The sequence below is a fragment of the Herpailurus yagouaroundi genome, unplaced genomic scaffold (genome assembly GCF_014898765.1).
Source record: "Herpailurus yagouaroundi ecotype Mexico unplaced genomic scaffold, PumYag 161, whole genome shotgun sequence".
In the NCBI taxonomy this organism is placed as follows: Eukaryota; Metazoa; Chordata; class Mammalia; order Carnivora; family Felidae; genus Herpailurus; species Herpailurus yagouaroundi.
In genome coordinates, this window is record NW_024412402.1 from 14,866,626 (window position 1) to 14,888,719 (window position 22,094).

Here is a 22,094-nt window from a genome sequence, read left to right on the forward strand (position 1 = left end):
GCCCAACTGTCATGTCCGCCATGAGGCTCTGGGGTAGTGCCTGGGCATGCAAGCAACAGTCGATGGTGCAAAGAAAAGCACCTCTACCTTCCCAGTGTTTCTCCTCAAAGGTCACACTTGAAGCACACACTCACAGGGAAAACAAACTCTCCTGGGCTGAATGGGCAAGTGTGAGTGCGTAGGGACCCCCTGGCTTCCCGAAGTAAGAGGTTGCATTGAACTTTCATGATACTTGCCAGCCTGTTAAGGACCACCCACTGGAGTGTTTGCTTTTTGCCAGGAGATGATGATGTCGTGTCGTTGTGACGTCATGTGAATTAAAAATAAATCATAGCGCGTTCATTCATTTATGTATCACTTCACTTATTTACCTGATTTGTTTTGAGCACATCCCACATTTTGGCTGTTGTGAATAATGCTGCTATGAACATGGGTGTGCACATATCTACTGGGGGCCCTGCTTTCATTTCTTTTGGTTGCATATCCAGAAACAGAACGATGGGATCACATGGTAATTGTTTTTCTTTTTTTGAGGACTCATCATACCCTTTTCCACAGCAGCTGCACCATTTTATATTCCTACCAGCAAGGCACAAATGTTCCAATTTCTCCACGGTCTCATCAACATTACATCATTATTCCCCAAATAACCCGTTTTCCGTTTGTTTGTGTTTTGATCAGAGCCATCCTCGTGGGTGTGAAGAAATATCTCGCTGTAGCTCTGGCTTGCCTTTCCCTAGCAACCAGTGATGTTAAGCATCTTCTCCTGTGCTTATTGGCCATTTGTATATCTTTTTGGAACGATGTCTGTTCTCGTCCTTTGCCCATTTCTTAACCGGGCTGCTTGTTTTTTTGGTTGTTGTTGTGGAGTGGTTAGGCTTCTTGCAAATGTATCTTCAGAAACCAAACTCAACCTGGCTGAAATAAACAGAAGAATTTATTGCTTCATGTAACTGAAAGGCTTAAGGCACACCCAGGGTTAAGGTGTCCTCCCCAAAATTCATACGGCGAAGCCCTAATGCCCGGTATAACTGTATTTGGAAATAAGGCTTTTAGGAGGTAATCAAGGTTACATGAGATGAGGAGAGAGGAGTCCTAATCTGACAGGACTCTCGCAAACTAAAATGCAGGTTTTTAAAATATATATATAGCAGGAATATTTTTCTTTCCTCCCCCTGCGTCTGCTTTCTTTATTGTTTTCTTTCTCAGGTGGGCTTATCCCTATAAGGTACGATGGGTAGCGTTCCTTCATTAATTCAATACTCCCTGAACTCCTCCTTTGTCCCAGACCCAGTTCTAAGCTGGGACAGGAAAGGTCCCTTTCCTCACGAGGCTTGCATTCTAGTAGGGAGAGACAGACAGACATAAAAAAAGGAAATCTTAAATGTTCTCATCACAACATGGTAATTATGTGACATGATGTGGTATCAGCTAATGCTATGCTGTAATCATTTTGCAATATAAGTGTATCAAATAAACACGTTTTTCCCTAAATTTCGAAGATTTTTAAAAATGTTTTATTTATTTTTTGAGACAGCGTGAGCAGGGAGGGGCAGAGAGAGAGAGAGAGAGGGACAGAGGATCCAAAGCGGGCTCTGTGCCGACAGGCTGACAGCAGTGAGCCAGATGTGGGGCTCGATCATGAGATCATGACCTGTGTCAAGATCAGAAGTCGGATGCCTAAACGACTGAGCCACTCAGGCACCCCTAAAGATTTTTTTTAATTTTTAAGTAATCTCTACACCCAACATGGGGCTCAAACTCACAACCCCGAGGTCAAGAGTCACATGCTCTACTGACTGAGCCAGCCAGGTACCTCTCAAATAAACGCTTTGTACACCTTCAGCTTACACAACATTGCATGTCAATTATGGCTCAATAAAGTCGGGGAAAAACCAAGAAATAAGTAACTGTGTATGTTCAGAATGCAAATTCTATGGAAAACAAAAATAGCAGGAAAAGAGGATAAGGACTATGAGGGTGTTATGCATGCTTCGTTGTCCATAAAGAAGTATGAGGATCAGCCTCCTGGGAATGTGGGATGATCTGGGCGCCCTGCGCTTTTGTGGAGACTGACATAAACAGATAATGCATATATTGAGTGAGCCTTGGTGATCTCGGGGCACATTGTGGTGGTAGGCCAGTGAGGATTGGCAAGGAGGTGAGAGTATTTTTTTAGGAGCAAGCAGAGTTTACAGCCTATTTTACTCCTGTCAGTGGTGTTTTGGAGTCTAGGGGTGGGATGGCCTTTTGCACAGCTGGGGAGCTCCTCCTAGGACACTCATCACTTGCCCGTGCAAGTCTGAAGAAAGGGGAGGCTGGTCTAATTTGAAAGTGATCAACTTAATGCAAGAAGAGAGAGTTTCAGAAAAAGTCTGAGGACTGGTACTGATTGGTTCTGATTGGCCCAGCTTGGGTGACATAGTCACACAAGCCAATCACTAAGGTTAGGGGTAATCAGAACCCTTATTGGACAGGCCTGAGTCCAATTCCTATGGGATCGGCCTCACCCAAACCACAGGACTGGGGGGGAAAGGGACGGTTTTCCGAAGGAAAATTAACACCAGATGTCCTCCACACCCAGCTCTACATTTCATGGCTGGCTGATCTTTGGGATCAACCTCTCTGATTCTGTTTCCTCAGCTGATAGAAAAACCTAGAAGGTAAACAAATTTAGTAAGACTCACATCACTAAGTTACTGAGTACTGTATGTGATCGTGTACCTAAATGCTATTTGGGAGGTATGCAGTGAGTGCTAAACAAGTATTATTACTTCTATCAAAGTTTCCTAAGACACGGTAAGTGCCCGTAGGGAGCTTATAATTTGCAGGGAGATGGAACATATGGAAAGACAATTGCCATACAAAAGAAGATGTTTGTGTGATTTTCGAACGCCTTCATCTAAGGCAGGAGCCATGCACTCACTTGTCTCCGTTGGCTAGGCAGCTAACCCAAGTGAGGAAAGCAGGCTGAACTTTCCTGAACCCGGACACGTGGGAGACCATGGCCACATTTCACAGGGCAGCCGCCATATGGCTCCAGCAGACGGTCGTCACGCTTGCAGGCAGGCTCAGTGTGGCCAGAGGGTCCAGTTGTTTTCAAATGAAGCTGATAATCTGGATTTTGATATGAACGTTTATTTTAAATGTTGGCAACTTCTTCAATTGTGTGTGTGTGTGTGTGTGTGTGTGTGTGTGTGTGTGGCAAATGCCTGTGAGCCACACAAAACACATACATCGGCCTCATTCTATCTGTGAGCTTAAGCCTACCCACTCTGCGGTTGGCGTCCTCCGATTTCCGGTTCCTTCCGAGAATTTGATAGCATAGCCTTTCTGGCTATGTGTTCACGCGGTAAGCAGGTTGGGGTACAAAACTTGGTATCATTGCAGAATGAGGAAGTCTTGGGGTCCAATTCTAGCTATGAGTCCTTGGTCAAGTTGCCTTATCCATCCGGTCTGAATTTCTCCATATCTATAACTAAAGCGTATGCGACCAGATGATGTCCTTTCCTAGCAGCTCAACACTGAATGACCTATAGTTTTCAAAATGTGAGGGAAGAAACCAAAGTCAAATTCTTATCCAGGGGATGCAGAATTCATTTCCATTTGGAAGACCAGCGAGTGCTCCAAGGAAGAGATGGTTTTGAGGGAGTCATCATGCCTGGACTCATGGAGAGTCTTGGGGAGAGGGAGACAGAGGAGGAAGATTAAAATGTAATTATCAGGGACACCCAGGTGGCTCAGTCGGCTGAGCGTCCGACTTCGGCTCAGGTCACGATCTCACAATTTGTGAGTCCAACCTCCGCGTCGGGCTCTGTGCTCACAGCTCAGAGCCTGGAGCCTGCTTCGGATTCTGTGTCTCCCTCTCCGTGCTCTCTCTCTCAAAAATAAATTTAAAAAACATTAAAAAAAATTTTTTTTAATGTAGTTATCGTATTTTGAGCATTTACTATAGTCCTGGCACTCTGCTATCTCTTTGCACACGTTATTTTCTTTAATCTTCACAATGGTGAGATACAAACTTCCATCCCCATTTCAAAATAAGGAAGCAGCTGACAATGTAGAAACATTTGTTGAAAATTCAGGCTTCTTGTTTATGCTCACTCAATTCGTATGTAGTAGAACCAGGATGCCAGCCTAGGTGTGCTTAATTCCAAAGCCCATGTTCTTACCGTTGAGGGGAGGAAACAGCATGAGTCAGCTTGTGAGTGGAAAAGCTACCAGCTCCCCTACGTGTTTGGTAGGTTTTCGATCTGTCTGGGCACCTCCTATGCCTATGGTTAGGCACTGTGAGAGCCGTAAAATGAGTACAAACAGGGACTTGACCTTAGGGAGGTAATCTAGTAGAGAGACAGATGGCGATAAACTATGGTAGACTGTTTCCAAAGATGATCGGAAAAATCGCTCCCATCCTACATGTCCTTTGGAATGTGACTTTGACACCGCTCCCACCAGGAGGTAAGGTTTTTCCCCTCTCCTGACCTCTGCACCGGTCTGGTGAGTTGCTTTGATCAATAATAGGTGGTGGCGGAAGTGACATTGTGTGCCTTCTGGGTCTAAGCCTTAGGAGGTTGTGAAGCTTCAGCTCGATCTTTGAAGCCCGCTTGGCTGGAAAGAAGTCCAACCGGTCCACTTGAGAGAGGCGCAGCCAGCCGCAATCCAGTCCAGTCTCTGGTCCCCGACAAGCTGCCCCAGGCAACACCGTAGGGGGTAGAAACAAGGTGTCCCCTGCTGAGACTTGCTCAAATTGCAGAATCGGGAGCCAAATAATGGTTGCTCTTGTTCTAAGTCATTATTATTATTATTATGCCTTACACATAAAGTATATTACATGTGAAGACCCAGGTATCTGGGAGGCAGACCAGGTGGGTGAAGACAAAAGTTCGGGTTGTACAACAGAGTTTACATCAGCCCTTGAATCCTTTTTTTTTTTTTTTCCTGCCTCCATCACTCCCGCCTCCAAGTTTCCTGGGCTCAGAAGATATGTGAGGCTGAAGGTGACTGATACCACAGGGCAAACCCTGTCATACTGAGCACCAAATACCACAGCCCCATCAGTCCGCAACAAGAGCTCCCTCATATCAATGGGGGAAAGACAAGAGAGGAGCCAAAATTGCCTCAAAGCTTTATCCGGGGGGGCCGCAGTTTTTAGGGAGTGTTGAAACATTCCTGATGATTTCCCGGGATGAGTCAGAACTCCCTACATAATCTTATTTTCCTGAGAACTTGGTGACTTTCTCTGCTGACAGCCCACCTCTTCCTCCACCTCTTTCCTCTCCTTCCGCAAGTCTGGATCAGACCAAGGAGGTGGAGTACTGTTTGATTTTTAAGCCTGATGTTCCTGTCCTTCTCCGCCGTTTAGTCTCTCTGGCTAATCATCTGGCCAATCCAGGGCAATCAATCAATTAGCAAGCATTTAAGCACTTTTCATGTATTCATATATTCATATATTCCTGTATTCATTCATTCATGTATTCATTCATTCACGTACTCATTCATTCACGTATTCATTCATTCTTGTATTCAGGTATTCATTCATTCACGTATTCATTCATTCATGTATTCATTCATTCATTCATTCATTCAACAAGTAGTTATTGAGTACCTACTATGTGCCAGACACTGCTGCAGGCCCTGGCAATACGCCAGTGTTTTAGTCTGTTCAGGCTAACAAAGTACTACAGACTAGGTGGCTTAAACAACAAACATTTACTTCTCATAGTTCTGGAAGCTAAAAGTCTAAGTCTAACCCGGTTGGGGTTGGGTTTGGGTCAGAACTGAGCTGCGGCCTCCTTTCTCATTGCATTCCTCATATGGTGGAAGGAGGGAGAAAGAGCTCTCTGGAGTTGCTTTTAGAAGGCACTAATCCCATTCGTGAGGACTCCACCCTCATGACCTAATTCCCTCCCTAAAGGCCCCACCTCCTAATACCAACATACTAGGGGTTAGGATTTCAACATGTGAATTTGGCAGGACACAAACATTCAGTCCATCACAACCAGTGAAAAAAAGTGAATTTTTAAACACGGCTCATATTTTACTCTGAGTGTAATATTTATGCATATCATTGATAGCAAATGACCAAAATGTTTTGTACTCATGAGGTGTAAGGTGGGTCCTGCTGTATCACCTTCTGAGGGATAAAAACATTCAGAAAAGTAGGAGATAATTCAGGCCAGAATAGTACAGGAGGGCTGCACTGGGGAGGTAGTATTTGAGTTGGGTTTTAAAAGACAAAGGGTGGGGCGCCTGGGTGGCGCAGTCGGTTAAGCGTCCGGCTTCAGCCAGGTCACGATCTCGCGGTCCGTGAGTTCGAGCCCCGCGTCGGGCTCTGGGCTGATGGCTCGGAGCCTGGAGCCTGTTTCCGATTCTGTGTCTCCCTCTCTCTCTGCCCCTCGCCCGTTCATGCTCTGTCTCTCTCTGTCCCAAAAATAAATAAACGTTGAAAAAAAAAATAAAAAAAATAAAGACAAAAGGAGTGTAAATTGGCAAAGGGAAGAGCTTTTCAGATGGGACCAACAGGAGAACACGCACGGAGTCGGAGGTGAACAGGCATGATATGTTTGACATACATTAATAGAATTAGACTGACCCAAGGGATGGGTGTCTGTTAGAGTGGAATGTAAAACAAAGTCAACTGATTCCAGTAGGAAAAGATGAGAAAAAGCCTTCAAAATCAAGCAGGGAAACAGATGTTCTCCATAACAAAGAAAACATTGAAGGCTGGTGGGGTAGGAGTGGTGTGGAGCACGTCATGTCACGTGTAAGTGAAATGCATGTTCTCTGGAGTGGCACAGACTTGTTGAACCTCAAATATGGGAAAAGATGGCAGCCTCCTCCATGTCCTTCCGAGGGCAGCCCAGGAATCAGAATTGTGTTCTGTATCAGGAGGATAGTTTAGAAGGACAAAACACAGTACATTCAGACAGAGTAGCTAGGGCAGTGGAAGCCTTAGAGCCAAACTTATGAGTAGAAGCTGAAGGAAAGGGGGAGACTCAAGGGCTTGAGGAATGAAACTGCCTCCAAATATGTGTAAGGGTTTAGAGGGACCACATTTGCTCTGAGTGGCCAGACTTGGTAGAACTAGGACCAATGTTAATACAAGAGATACATTTGGACTCCTTATAAGGAAGAACTTCCGAAGAGTCAGAGCTGTCCTCGCGAGCTAGCGAATTCACTAGCTGACGTTTCACTTAGCAGAAATGTTGGTGGGGAGGCATGTATACAAATATCGGGCAGGTCGTTCGATGAGCTATAATTTGAAGTCCTTCAAACATGAGAGTCTACCCTCCTCAACTCAAGTTCAAGTTCTCAATATCTATAGTGGGAAGAACCACACTGGGTGCTGATCATTACCATTTTATGAGAAACATGCCCTTATCCTGAGGCCCCAACCAACCCTCAAACTGTGAGCATCTAGAAGGCAGACTCTACGTCTTCCTACCACCTGCTACGAAAATACAGGGCACCAGGCTTACCCCAGGTCGTAGAGGCTCTGAGAGTAGGGCTAATGACTTCAGAGAGGAAAATAGAACACTTGTTCTTGCTAGGGAAATGTGGTAGGGTTTTTTTTTTTTTTTTCAATTCTTTTTGTTTTGTTTTGTTCTGGACGGGTACCAAATTTTTAGAGCCAAGGAGGGAGAAGTAAGGAAGAGAAGAAATTTACGATGTGATTCTAAGTGGTTTTACCACACATTTGATTAGCTCTCTAGGGGGAAGATAGAAGCTTAATCCGATCATTTAGGAGGGTGCACACAAGAAAGGAGACTTGCTTAACTAATGATTAGAAAGTGTATCTGGGCCCTAGAAACTATCCTTTTTGCTTCAGGTGGTGAGATAAGTACTATTATTATGGGGAAATTCACACTATTACTGAGTCCATAACACAGTAATATGACTGTGACTTGGCAAAGCACCTCTCATTTTCCAAGACGTTAAAGTCTTGGGAGCTTAACTTACCAAACATGCAATATCTTCACATCGCCATTCATACACCAACCATAACACAAGTGCAGCAAAAGGAGTCTTTGGGATAGAAAAGTCATGAAGAAGCTTCTCTGAGTGAGTACACCAATATCCCCTCCCTTTTTTCCCACCATCTACTGGTTTCTGCATCCTCCGTAGCCGGACTGAGAATTTCATTCTCAAAGGTCGTCAATTACTTTCTAATTACTAAACCCAGTGAGTTTTTCCTTTATTCTCAATTCTGTTGCTCTCTGCAGCGTCCTATTCCACCAACTTCTTGAAATCTCATGTTTGTTTGGCTTTTGGGGTGGCTTTGCTGTTCTGATTTTCTTACTACTTCTCCGACGGCTCCCCTTCCCTACTGCGTTGTAAGGCCAGAACTCCCCGGCCCTGCCGTTGATCTGGTTCTTTATCCATCTCTCAGACCCCACTCGTTATGTCCATCTTTGACCAACACGTCTGTGTAGATGGTTCCCGGGAGCAAAGACCCTCTTATTTATCTCTTGTATCTTTGTACCCGAATGCATACCTCATATACTGGAGCCAAAATACAATGAACGACGTTCACGGATGGAGCACGGGCTTCTTTTGATTTCAGGTCTCCAATTCTCACTGCTCACCTAAACTTGGATCTTCTTGATCCCCAAATTTCTAAAACCAAATTAACCCTGTTTAGTAAGTTCACCTGTCAGAGAGCTGCACTGTTGTCATTACCTCCCAGCCAGGAGGCAAAGCACTTAGCTCCCTTTTCTGACTTTATTTCTTTCACTCATATTCAGAGCCTCGAATTCATCTTTGTCTTGCTTAATACCCCGCCCCCGCTGCCAGGCAGTGTCATCAGGCCTCTGTCCTACCGCTCCGCTGCCATTGACATCACTGTTGTCAATGGATACATGAGAGCTTTTATCTTACCGGACCACTTTTAGGACTATTGGCCATTACTTCCTTTCAAAAACTTTTCTCTTGGTTTTTGTTCTTCTTACTCACTTCCTTCTTCTCTGATCTCTCTTCTGTTCCCTTTGCCAGTGTTATTTCCCCAAATATGATCCCGGTGCTCTTCTCCATGGTCATACTTTCTCTTGATATTGGCAAATCTGCCTTTGATTTGACCAGTGTCTGTCCCTACATGATCCCCGAACAATATATCTCTAGCCCAGATTCCTCTGCTGAATTTGAACTGCCTAAAAGATATCTTGACTTGGGTGTTTATAGGAACCTCAAAACCAGCGCCACTAGAATGGAACTGTATGAGTGATGATGGGCCCAGCCCTGTAGCAAGCCTCCTACTCTAAGACCCAATTTGGTTGTCTCCTTTAGACAAGTGAGGATTCGCATTTTTGATTTGTATCTTTAAAATAATTTGGAAAGACTACATACCCTCCTTCACATCTTTAAGTGGACATTCAGAATTGTTCTGTTATAAGTTTATATATGTCAAGAGGTACGGTTTGTAACACAGTGTATTAACATTTAAAGTATTAACATTTAAACATAACATTACTATGGCACTTAAAAAACTTACCCAATGGAACCTGAATGACCAGTTTGATACTCAGAATCATTCATTTGAAAATACATGAACTTTTTCCAGTTTTACTGAGAAATAATTGACATACTTCACTGTAAAAGTTGAAGGCATGCAACATGATGGTTTGATTTACCTATATGGTGAAATGGTTAATGTGACAGGTGCAGCTAACATCCATCTTTCCATATAGATACGATAAAAAGAAAGGAAAGAAGAAGAAAAATGTTTCTCCTTGTGATGAGGACTCAGGACTTACTCTCTTTTTTTACTTTATCCTGGGTGGTCTAGGTGGTTCACCTTTTGAGTGACCCTGCCTTTCCCTTCGTATTTAATTCCTGCTCTAATGTTTTAAATTCACCAGTAAAGAGTGAACCCATCAGCCCAGGGTGACCTTAAACAAAAGATTTCTGTGTAAAGGATTTACCTTCAAAAACTTTCCTATAGATCCTTACAGGTGTGTCAGTTGTAGTCACATTGTACTTGTAGTTGTTTATCTTGTAACTGGAAATCTGTGCCTTTTCACCACCTTTCTCCAATTCCCCCTCCCCCACCCCCAATGCCTGATTAATGGTTAAAAATTTTATATATTTCTCCTTGACCTTATTATTTCCACTTTAACTTTCCCCATTTAAACGCTTGGAAATCTTCTGTTGCTGGCCCTTCATACTTCTGTGAAACAAAAATATAAATTGAAGTTGAAAAAAATGTATATTTCGATGCCATAAGTATCTACGTGTTCAAAAGAGTTATTATGAAAATTGTTAATACATAGTCAAGTTTATTGACCTTTTAAATTAAACATAAAAAGTACATTTTATTGCAAATTTATCGTTTAATGAGATCGATGAGACTTTTATGGTTTTCCCCAATCAGTTCATGTACCTATGGTTTAATGTAACATATTATCAGAACAAAACAGGGTTCAGCACCAATTCTACCCCTATATTACTTTTTAAATTTTATGTATCAAAAATAGCACTGCAATCTATCATTTAAAAAGTATATTTAGTGATTTATCAGGTGATAACCCTATGAGGTCTCCTTTGAGTTTCAAAAAGCTGGAAACCATCTGACATGCAGAAGTATTTATTACCTCGTCATTATAATCAACTGCAGTATTTTAATGTTCATTTATTTTTGAGAGATAGAGCCAGAGTGCAAGTGCGGGAGGGGCAGAGAGACAGGGAGACACAGAATCCGAAGCAGGCTCCAGGCTCCGAGCTGTCAGCACAGAGCCAGATGCGGGGCTCGAACTCACGGACCATGAGATCATGGCCTGAGCTGAAGTCGGATGCTTAACCAACTGAGCCACCCAGGCGTCCCGTCAACCGCAATATTTTAAATACTCCTCTTTTGGGGCCCCCCAGAAAATTTTTCCTGAGGCAAGGCACTATGGGAATATTTGGAATCGGTGGGAGTGTGGCTTTCTTATAAAGTGGCAGGAGAGTATTTGAGAAAGACAGTTGGAGAAGAGCTAGTCTAAGGCCTTCACCATGGGCACACGCTTAGGCAGATTGGTTTGGGGACGGCTGTGTATGAAAAGCTATTTGTTTCACGTCTCCGTGCCCAAAGTTGGATGGCATGAGTGGATGCTACGTGTTGTCCATTTGGTATCAACTCGCCCTTTCCCTTTCCTAAGAAAGCTGTACTTTGGGTCAAGTAGCTACCTCTGCCACAGAAGGCACAGGGGAACGTGTCCTTCCTGCCCCGCTCTTGAGGAGAATCCTGATTCCTCTTAAGCCCATCAGTGCCCTGGCAATACTCACTCCAGTGACCTAAGTTGACCCAGTCAGATGCAAGGTTTGTGAGGACAGATTCCTCTCTCTGGTAGGATATGAACAGGGAGCATGGAGACCTCTAACTGCCACTGGCTGTCCTTTTGGGTCTCCCAGGGAAAGCCGCTTTAGGATAACTATAGACTGGGGCAGAGACTAAGGGCTTCAGATGAACCTGCGGCCTGCCCGACTTCTGGACTTTCCGTTACGCGAGGTAAAAATGTCCTTATTTCACAAAACAGTGCTCTGCGCCCACATACGATGAGTCAGCAGATAAACACATAGTTTCAGCCGTCTATTTTCTCTTGCCAAGATCTTTATAACACTTTTTAAAATGATCTTCCTGTTTCTATTATTTTCATTGTCCCATCCATTTATACACTGCCATCAAGCTTTTTAAAAAAACACCTGTTTAGAGATCCCCACAGTTTATAGAATAAAATCCAAGCCCCCTGGCTTTGGTATTCCATGTCCTACAAATTCTGTCCCTTGCCTACATTTCCAGTCATCTCTTGATGTCCCCCCAGTTTATAAGAAGCAGTGTGGTAAGTTAAATACAAGCATTTCGATGTAAGTTCAAAACCTAACTTCCCTGTTTACCAGCTATGTGATCTTAGGCAAGTTACTTAACCTCTCTGAGCCTTAGTTTTCTTATCCGCAAACTTTAGGAAATGCTGCCCACCTTGAAGGGTCCTTGTGCCCGTTATACATGTTGGTAAAAAAACGTAGAGCTTCGAAGTCATTGTAAAAAAAAAAAAAAAAAATAGCTTTTGCTGATATTGTTGTTGTTCTATCTTCTATATCTGCCATTTCTAGGCTACTTCTCTTTGTGCAAACATGCAAATCCATTGCAACTGCCTGGAAAGCCGCCAATTTCCACGCTCCTTTTCTCTTCCTTATCCTGTCTGCAGAGCTTCCACTTTTGACTCAAAACTATCCAGACAGCACCTGCACTGTGCAGCCTTCCCAAGGATCTCGGCCTAAGTTCACCCTCCGCCTAAGGAGTCCCTCAGTGCTCCCACAGCACTTCTATATCCCGTTGACTATTTACACACCTGCTACCAGTGTGTGGAATTCTAGATGGCCTGCATTTTTTCTCATTCATTTTTGGAGCTCCGTGGCATAGAATGGCGCCGGGTCTGCAACAGATACCCCATACATGCTGAACAAGTGAGAAGAAAGAGCAACAGACTACGGCATGTGGAAAGTTTACCCAGGGAATGTCTCGGAGAAACGCTGTGTCTCTTAGCAGCGGCAGCAGCCGCGGGGATAACACCTGCTATTTGTGGACTTCTTTGCAGTTTGTGACGCGCTCCCTATATTTTATCTTAAACAATAAAATCCTTACACGATCCTACGAGGGGCTTTTTGGGACTCCCCCTGCGTTAGGGATGATTAAATTGAGGTCTGAAAGGGTAAGGGATCGGCCCTTGATCAACAACCGAGAAGTGTCAGAGTCAGAGCACACAGCCAGCATTTCCCCCAAAGAACTCTGTGGATGGTTCGGGCGCCAGGCCAATATCCGAGAGACGGTGGAGTCCAAAGTGGACTTTATGTATGGATTACCAAGAATATTTCTCTGCAGCCCTTTATCGTACCATAGTGCCATATTGAGTGGCACCGTTGAAAGAATGTTTAAAAATTTTTTTAATGTTTATTGAATTTTGAGAGAGACAGAATGTGAGTGGGGGAGGGGCAGAGAGAGAGAGAGGGAGACACAGACTGTGAAGCAGGCTCCAGCCTCCGAGACGTCAGCACGGAGCCCGACGTGGGGCTCAAACCCACGAACCACGAGATCATGACCTGAGTGGAAGTCGGACGCTTAACTACTCAACCGACTGAACCACCCAGGCACCCCATGAATGTTCAAATGAAAAGTTGAGAGATCTGAGTTATAGGCTTTTTTCTGTTACCCAAAAAGTCTGGGGCCCACTTATTTAACTTTCCTGGGCACTGAAGAAGTTTTCAAGATGATCTCTAAGGCTCCTTCTGACTTTAAAAATCTTTAGTTAGCAGGTAGCTGCTGTACGGCTGGCTTAGAGGAACTAAATGTATTTTGGCAGTGTTCTACAGCTTTGGAGATCAGTAGAAGGCAAAGGTGCAATTTCACGGACAGGAGGCGATGGCAGGAAAGGAGGGAAGCAGAGCATCCTAATCCTCAGACTACGCTGTTCATTGTCATTTGCCTAAGTCTGGCTCCAGAGATTTCATGAGGTCCCGTTCCTTCCCTGTACTGTGAGATAAAACGCCTTTGTCTCTTCTCTTGCCATTAATTCCTTTAGAAACAGAAGAAATTGATTTGATAGCTTTGATCAAAGAGGATGCATCCTTTCCCCTCCACAGACCTCTTAACTTCCAGGTTCAAAGAAGAAATCAGAGAAAAATTGGTTTTGAACTCTGCTTTTTAGAGCAGCTTATATTGCATTTTAATTTAATTTGTTAGAATTTCACCTTCTGCCTTTGGTGGGCTGATTAGATGAAATAAAATTATATCTGGGGGATCTATGTTACCAAGATTGCTTAATTCTTCCTTTTGAAGTTGAACTGGCAAGGCCATCGACTGTCCTCGGGTAACTTCCCAGATTACCTCCCGCAGTCATGGCTTCCGAGTCTGTGTGTCTCTGATGTAAAAATAGACCCAGAGCTTTCTTAATAACAGAACTAGACTGTCCTGCTAAGACAGGACAAATGTGTACATTTGTAACAGTGGGAACTAGTCTGTTTGTTCCCAGCATTTTCAGCCAGTTATTGGAATCATACAATTGTCTAAACCCCGAGGCGTAGGACACAGGCTGGGACAAAACAGCTCCCAATAAACATTTGTTGATGAAACTAATCTAGTCTAGTCTCCTTTAAACAATTTTTTTTTAATTTAAATTTTTTATTTTTAGAGAGGTGGGGGGGGGAGGAGCAGAGGGAGAGAGAGAAAGAGAGAAAAAGAGAGACAGAGAGAATCTTAAGCAGGCTCCACAATCAGTGCAGAGCCTAACACCGGGCTTGATCCCACAACCCTGGGATCATGACCTGAGCTGAAATCGAGTTGGGCACTCAACCGCCTGAGCCACCCAGGTGCCCCCCACTCTCCTTTTTAAAGCAGGAATGCTTTCGCAGGATCCTTGATAATGGCCATAGAGCTTCTGATCAAACATTTTGCTGACCAGGAACATCATGAGATAGCTTGCTTATTCTACTATTTTCTAACATTTTATCCAATCTAATATGAATACACACTATTTAATAAATATCTAATATTTAAAAAAAGTTTTTTAATGTTTATTTATTTTTGAGAGAGACAGAGCACAAGCGGTGGAGGGGCAGAGAGAGAGGGAGACACAGAATCCGAAGCAGGCTCCAGGCTCTGAGCTGTCAGCACAGAGCCCGACGCTGGGCTCGAACTCACAGACTGTGAGATCATGACCTGAGCTGAAGTTGGATGCTTAACCGACTGAGCCACCCAGGTGCTCCCCCGACCCCCCTGCTTTATAAAATATTTATTTATTTTTGAGAGAGAGAAAACGAGTGAGCACGGGGGAGGGGCAGAGAGAGAGGGGGACACAGAATCCGAAGCAGGCTCCAGGTTCTGAGCTGTCAGCACAGAGCCCAACGCGGGGCTCGAACCCACAAGCCATGAGATCATGACCTGAGCCGAAGTCAGACGCCCAACCGACTGAGCCACCCAGGCACCCCATAAACAGCTAATATTTTGAATATTATTCTACTACTTTTCTCCTTGCCCCCATTAATTCCTGTTCTGGAATCAGAGAACAGTAGCATTTGATAGAATTACTCCTATTGGCAAACTGTCAGCTCTAATTGACATCTGTTGTTGGTAATCTGTCCAATCTTTCTCTCCTCTTCTGTTTCTAACATCATGCTACTCCTTTAGGGAACCCATAACTTCTCCCTAGAAACTTCTGTTTCTAATTTTCACAGACCCAGAAACAAGAGTTAAAAAGTGGAGGCACCCCATACTACATACCTAAATATTATAAAGTCTAAATTGAGCAGATTGGTACATAAAATATGCTCTATGATTTTACTCTCAGAATGCCAAAATTTTAAATTTTGTGTAAAACTCTGGTTTTTATAGGACCTGAAATCAGCAAAAATATCGTTTAATTTAATTATACTTACACCTCTGGGCGTGATGTTGAAGGACTGGCAATGTCCAGATGCACAGTAAATTACGTATTTCCTAAATTATTACATGCTTATTCTACAAAATCTATTTGTCTTGTTTTCATCCTAGCACAATCACTCATTATGTTATTATAATGTTTTCATATAATTTGTGTTCCATTGACAATAATCTAAAGCAGGGATCAGCAAACTTTTTCTTAAAGGGCAAGATAATAAATATTTTACCCTTATGTGTAGTCTCTGTCTCAACAACTGTACTCCACTATTGTACTGTGAAAGCAACTCTAGACAATATATAAATTAATGAATGTGGATGTGTGCCAATAAAACTTTATTTACAAACACAGGTAGGCAGCCTGTTGGCAGTAGTCTGAATAGCTTATCAACCCCTTTTCCAAAGGAATTAAAGATAAAATATAATTTCAGTAAAAATGTACAACACTTGAAATATCCAGAAATTATAAATATCCAGAAACTATATTTATAGTTTATATCCAGAAACTATAAATAAATTTATAAGTAAAATTATTTTCAAATATGTTTTTCAAATATGTTTTTCTTCTAAAATAGTCAAAATCAGACATGCCTGGATGGCTCCATTGGGTGACTCTTGATTTCGGCTCAGGTCATGATCTCATGATTTGTGGGTTGGAGCCCTGTGTCGGGCTCTGTGCTGACAGCTCTGAGCCTGCTTGGGATATTCTTTCTCTCTCTCTCTCTCTCTCTCTCTCTCTCTCTCTCAGTTCCTCCCCTGCTTGTGTTCTCTCTCTCTCTCAAAAAAACTTTTTAAAAAATAGTCAAAATTATCTTAAAATTAAAAGACTAAACAAATTCTAATTTTAAGTAAAAACTATTTAAACAAAGCTAAAATTTTAATTTCTGGGGAGGGAATTTGCATAAATCTTATTAGCCTTTTTTTACAAAAAATAAAAATATCCACAACTCTAGTATTTAGTAACCATCCAGTTGCCTATGTAAAGATTTAATATACTGAATGCATGCTACATTTATATTTATATCTATGTCCAGGTGTTTATAAATATTAAGAGTAGTCTGAATCATTTCATATTATAAAATGTTGTTCAGCCACAGGCTTGTGATTGTGAAGCTAATTTGTGAGTATCTATGGAACCATAAAATGAAATACAACGCGAAATAAGAAAGTGGATAATTAGCACTAGTGGGAAAAAATATTTCAGAATTCATGCTAAGAGGAAGGACATGACAATTAATAACATAACAAAACACAGAATTGCCTAAGTGCTTGTTCTATTACCTAAGTAATTCCACCACTGAAATCCTCTGCTTACTCCACAGTAGTAACTATCTCCAATGTCAGGGGCAGCATAACCCACAAACGTTAGCATTCTGACGAGGTTTTTCTGTTGCAGACACAGGTCAAGAGATGCGAGGACATTTCCTTGTGTCTGACTGGTGTTAGTCATAGGAATGGATGTCGAGAACTGTTCCCCTGTGATCAAGTGTTCTTAAGTAACTATGGTGTGTGTGTGTGTGTGTGTGTGTGAGAGAGAGAGAGAGACAGAGAGAGACAGAGAGAGACAGAGAGAGAGACAGAGAGAGACAGAGAGAGAGAGAGAGAGATGCAAAGTTCTCTAAAGCATGAGTCCAAGGCAGGACAGGCCAATATGCCTTTTCCATTCCCTCGGATTAAGTAATAGATATAGGGTTGGGGAGATAATACAAGTTAGAATAATGAGGTCAATTTTAGAACTTTATTGGAATTAAAAGGAAAATGAGGCTCTCTTCACACGGCATTGTTGCAATGGAGGCTGTAAGCTTAGAGCTGCTGGCAGCCATCACGTGGAGAGAGCCTGCCTGAGAATGAAGAAGGACAGATAATCGGAGCCCAGAGATAAAGAAAGACTGAGTCACAATGGCATTATTTGAGGCTTTGGATCCTGCTGTGTCTGAAACCTGCTGGATTCCTAGATTTTTCACTTACGGAAGCTACAAAGTTTCTTTTCTGTTTAAACCACTTTCACTTGGATTTCTATCATTTGCAACCAAAACGATTCCAATTAATATGTGATCTTCTGGACACTGGAATCCATTTATTTAATGACTCCCTCAGTATCGCCTGGCCTCCTCTGCCTTTGAAGATTCCTTGAAAATTAGATAGATCTAACTGTCCACACAGTACCTATGCTTTACTCTCTACTCTTACAAACTCCTCAGATCTCGCACAGCCATTTGGGAAAGAACTGCTGGTAAACTTTACCAATCACTCCACCAGAGAAGGCAAAATGCAAATGCATTTGCCTCAGAGCCAAGATACATGGTATTTCCTTGCTATTATCTGTACTAATCCCTTGGCTCTAACCAATGATGATTGGATTAATGGCTCCAATTCTTCATGCTTCCCTGTATCCGTGTCCTTTGTCGTCTAACTGCATAGAGTCCTCCCACTCTGACTCTGGGTTTGGTCATGGCTTTGACCAATGAGGTGTCAGCAAAATTGTCAAAGGCTTGGAAAACGTATGTGCATTTCCATTTACCACTCTTGCCTTCTGTCGTTACCATGAGAAGATTTTGACCTGGCTAACCGGGTAGAGGGTAAGAGTCACGTAGAACAGGGTTTATTCAGCCCAGTCGGGCCAACTGAGCCCTAGATCAGCCAATAGCCAGTCAACACCATGCACAAGAGTGTGCCCAGCCAACACAAGTAGGGTGACCGTGCCACCCTGTAACTGACTGTTGACGCATGTGTGAACCCAGCCTAGATAAGGTAAGCAAACCCCGCAGACTCAGGAGCGACCTAAGTGTTTTCTGTCATCTGTTACCTAGGTTTTGGGATTGTTTTTCACATACAATCGTTAAAACAGTAGATAACGGACACACCAGCCTTAAAAGTGCTACGTCTGATAGGTTCTGTCAGCTCTGTTAGAGTCTCAGTTCAGGCCTTTTAGATGCTAAAAAACAAAGAGACTTGAAATATTACCTCTCTAGAGTTCAGATGCGTCTGCACAATGAGGAGTTATACTAAATGTGATCAAAAGTTTCTTGAAGCACCAGAAAAAAAAAATTAGAAGCATCTAGATTGAAAATGAAGGACTAAAATTGTCTTTATTCACAGAAGACATGATCATCTATGTAGATAATCCTCATATTTGCATAGCGGCTCTATATTCTATATCTGACAGATCTTGTATCTGGAATCCAAAGGATTCTAAATTCATTTTATGTTATATCTGCCAACTCTTCAGTGGCTTGTATTTTATGTTTAGCGGTATTTGTGAGCTCATTGTCATAACAGGTGGAACATCTAAGAGCTTAAATTGGGGATTGGAGACACTTTCTTGCAGAGAAGATTTGCTTTTGCTTTTGCTTTTGACAGTAACTAGAGGGTGCATCTGATCTGGGACTATGTCAGTGAACTTGCCCCCACCTCTTGTATCCTCCTTGCTCTCCCTTGAGGGCTTCAATTCATGGTGGAGTCCCAGACTTCCCATCCTCCCCCTAAACATTGGGCCAAAACTCAGCATCCTGGCTGCACTATTCATCCCCTGATAGATCAGGCTTGAACTCTCTCTCTTGTTTCCTCTCTCTCTCTCTCTCTTTTCTTGCCTCTTACGTCTTTCCTCTTATGAGGCTGGTAATGTCTGAAGTAATGCATCCTACGGGGCTTTGCGGCTCCGTAGCAGGTGCCCCTTGGAGCAACCGGTCAGATATTGCCAGAACAGGAAGAAGTTTCCCTTATCCCCCCTTTCCCTGCTTTTCCCATCCCTGACACAGGGTATTGCCTGCAGATACACAAACCATGGTGCCCGCTCAGGGCAGGAAAAAATGTCAGTAGAGCAGCCTGACCATCTGGAGAGGCTTGGCACGGGGACATATTACTACACAGAGATGAGTATCTAATGTGACCAGGCTGAGTTTGGATGCTGACATCTCTGAGGAATAGCTATTTGGATTCCTCATGTTGTTTCAGGCCCCAGAATGGGGCTCTGGCTTTGAACCTCACTCCCAGTTCTGAAGTCCCAGCTCTGTTAGCCCACACCACGCCCACATATCTCTTCAGGATTAGAATGTTGGCCCCAAACGCTGCCCACCTGATGGGGATTCTTACCCTGCTCAGCTCTTCCCAATTTTCTCCCCTGGTAGATGGGGTTCTAATTCCTGTAACTCCTGGTTATTCTCTGGAAGTGAACAGATCTCTTAGAATCATAGCACAGCTTACTTTTCCCCAATATTCTTACCTGACCACCTAGAATTTCAGACTTCTGTGTCCAGGAAAGGGAATAATTTCCTGGTATCAATACTTTGTCTTTTATCACATCTAAGTTTTCTCTTCTTTTTTAAAGTTTATTTATTTTGAGAGAGAGAGAGAGAGAGCGCGCGCGCTTGCACAAGTCGGGGAGGGGCAGAGAGAAGGAGAGACAGAATCCCAAGCAGGCTCTGTGCCATCAGCACAGAGTCTGACACGGGGCTGGAACCCATGAACCGCGAGATCATGAGTCGAGCCGAGATCATGAGTCAAACGCATGGGGCACCTGGATGGCTCAGTCGGTCAAGTATTGCCTTTGGCTCAGGTCATGATCTCACCGTCTGTGGGTCTGAGCCCCGCATCAAGCTCTGTGCTGACAGCTCGGAGCCTGGAGCCTGCTTCAGATTCTGTGTCTCCCCCTCTCTCTGCCCCTGCCCTGCTCGTGCTCTGGCTCTTTCTCCTTCAGAAATAAATAAACATTAAAAAAAAAAAAAAAAAAAAAAAGAGATGCTTAACTGACTGAGCCACCCAGGTGCCCCAAACATCTAAGTTTTCTTGATCTGTACCCATTGGTACAGGCCAACCAAAGGAACAGGCCAACCAAATCTGTGGTTTGGAGGTGTCCTTAAATCGCTCAGGCTCTAAAGCTAAGACAATTTCTCCAGTCCCATCTGGGCCCTGCTCATTTACCCAGCCTTCGGCTACTGCTCCCTGCCTCAAACGAAATCCCAGGGCTCACCTCAAATGCCATCAACTTCAGGAAGACTTCCTGACCTTTCTCTTCTCCCCAGCTGGGTGGGGCTTGTTCATTTCCAAAGGATCCCTTATTTTCACTCAATTTATTTCATACTTGTACTACAATCCCGTGTTTGTCTCACCCTTCTTACTGGATTGCAAATTCCTTCAGGGAGCCATCTCACATCTTGTAACTCTTGAGGCTTATGAACGGAAAATAGAATTGAATTAAAAAGAAAACCATATTCTTTTTTTTTTTAATTTTTTTTTCAACGTTTATTTATTTTTGGGACAGAGAGAGACAGAGCATGAACGGGGGAGGGGCAGAGAGAGAGGGAGACACAGAATCGGAAACAGGCTCCAGGCTCCGAGCCATCAGCCCAGAGCCTGACGCGGGGCTCGAACTCACGGACCGCGAGATCGTGACCTGGCTGAAGTCGGACGCTTAACCGACTGCGCCACCCAGGCGCCCCAAAGAAAACCATATTCTTAACATCACCATTTTTTACAATTGTATTCCCCACCCCAGCCCTCAGATCGGAGAGGGCTTAATAGTTCAATGACCACAGATGTGATTATTTAAGCCTTTCCAGAAAGAAAGTTCCCTTTCTCTCCATAGCAAAAAGACCAGACAATCTTGGGTTAGGAGAGAATGTAGGAGGAAATGGGACTCAGGACTAGGGGACTCTGGGAATGCAGAGAGAGAAAGCCTTGTGTTTCTGGTGTCAGGGGAAAAAAAAGCTTGTGCTGTGAGCAGACACCAAGAGCATATAGTAAATGACAGTAATAAAGCAGGGGCCAGACACTCGCGCGTTGACACCTGTAACTGAAAGATATTTTTATAGCCCTGCCAAGGAGTCATGTTATCATTTCCTTTATTATTAAGCAGCTGGTGCTCCCGAGATGCCCCAAGCCTTTACTTCCTTTATGCTTTTAGCAGTGATATTTATTACTGCCGTCTTCTCCCATTTGTCTGCTGGGATTATTATCCTACATGACTCTATGTCTCCAGAGTAAATGGCTCCTTTGGAAGGTGTAAAATATGCCAGATCCTCAACAAGAGAAACAGGTTTCTAGTGCGGACTCAGTAACTGAAGCTCCAGTGAAATTAGAAGCCAGTCTCTTGGCACAAACCTGGCCGTTTCAATAATCTTTGGACTTCAAAGTTGTTTCCTCCCTGTTACAGCTCTCTTTCCTCTCTTTCACAGGCATATTAAAAGGAAAAGGAACCCTTCAGAATCTTCTGGAAGCCCTTCTTCTCCCTGCTTCCACTGGCCCCACTCTGGGTGGGCCTGGTGACAGCCGAATTTTCTGTGCCCAGTTAACGAAAGAGCCACACGCATCCCTGCTGCTTTTGTGGGTAGTGCAGAGGGGACAATTCTGTATGCAAATGGTACACAGTCTGGGAAGGAAGAGGCCAACCAGATCTGTGGTTTGGAGGCCTGGGAATGAGGAGTTAGACTAGAAGCGTGATGAAATAGGCTGGAGACTCATGAAATCCTCAGCTGGTACTGGAGTCCCCTCGGCCATTACACACTCAGCCCTCCCGACCCCCCAAGACCCTGGCCAGAGGTAGACAGAGATCGACTGCAAAGTATGCTTGTTGCATCCAGTCAGAGCTGCCTGAGAAGGCAGTTCACAAAAATGGGAGCCGGATTAGACGTTAGAGGGAAGGCTACCAGGGAGATACTAAATCAGGGACTGTGTAAGTTCATACCCTAAACGG

General features: G+C 43.6%; 1 long non-coding RNA gene across 1 annotated transcript; it reads right to left on the reverse strand.

Moving 5' to 3' along the window:
* Window positions 1-333: 333 nt before the first annotated feature.
* On the reverse strand, window positions 334-20,572 carry LOC121035560 (uncharacterized). The gene is made up of 2 exons (XR_005792957.1): window positions 20,512-20,572; window positions 334-918 (listed from the first exon to the last, which is right to left on the reverse strand). It is a non-coding gene; the product is annotated as an uncharacterized LOC121035560 (long non-coding RNA).
* Window positions 20,573-22,094: the final 1,522 nt, after the last annotated feature.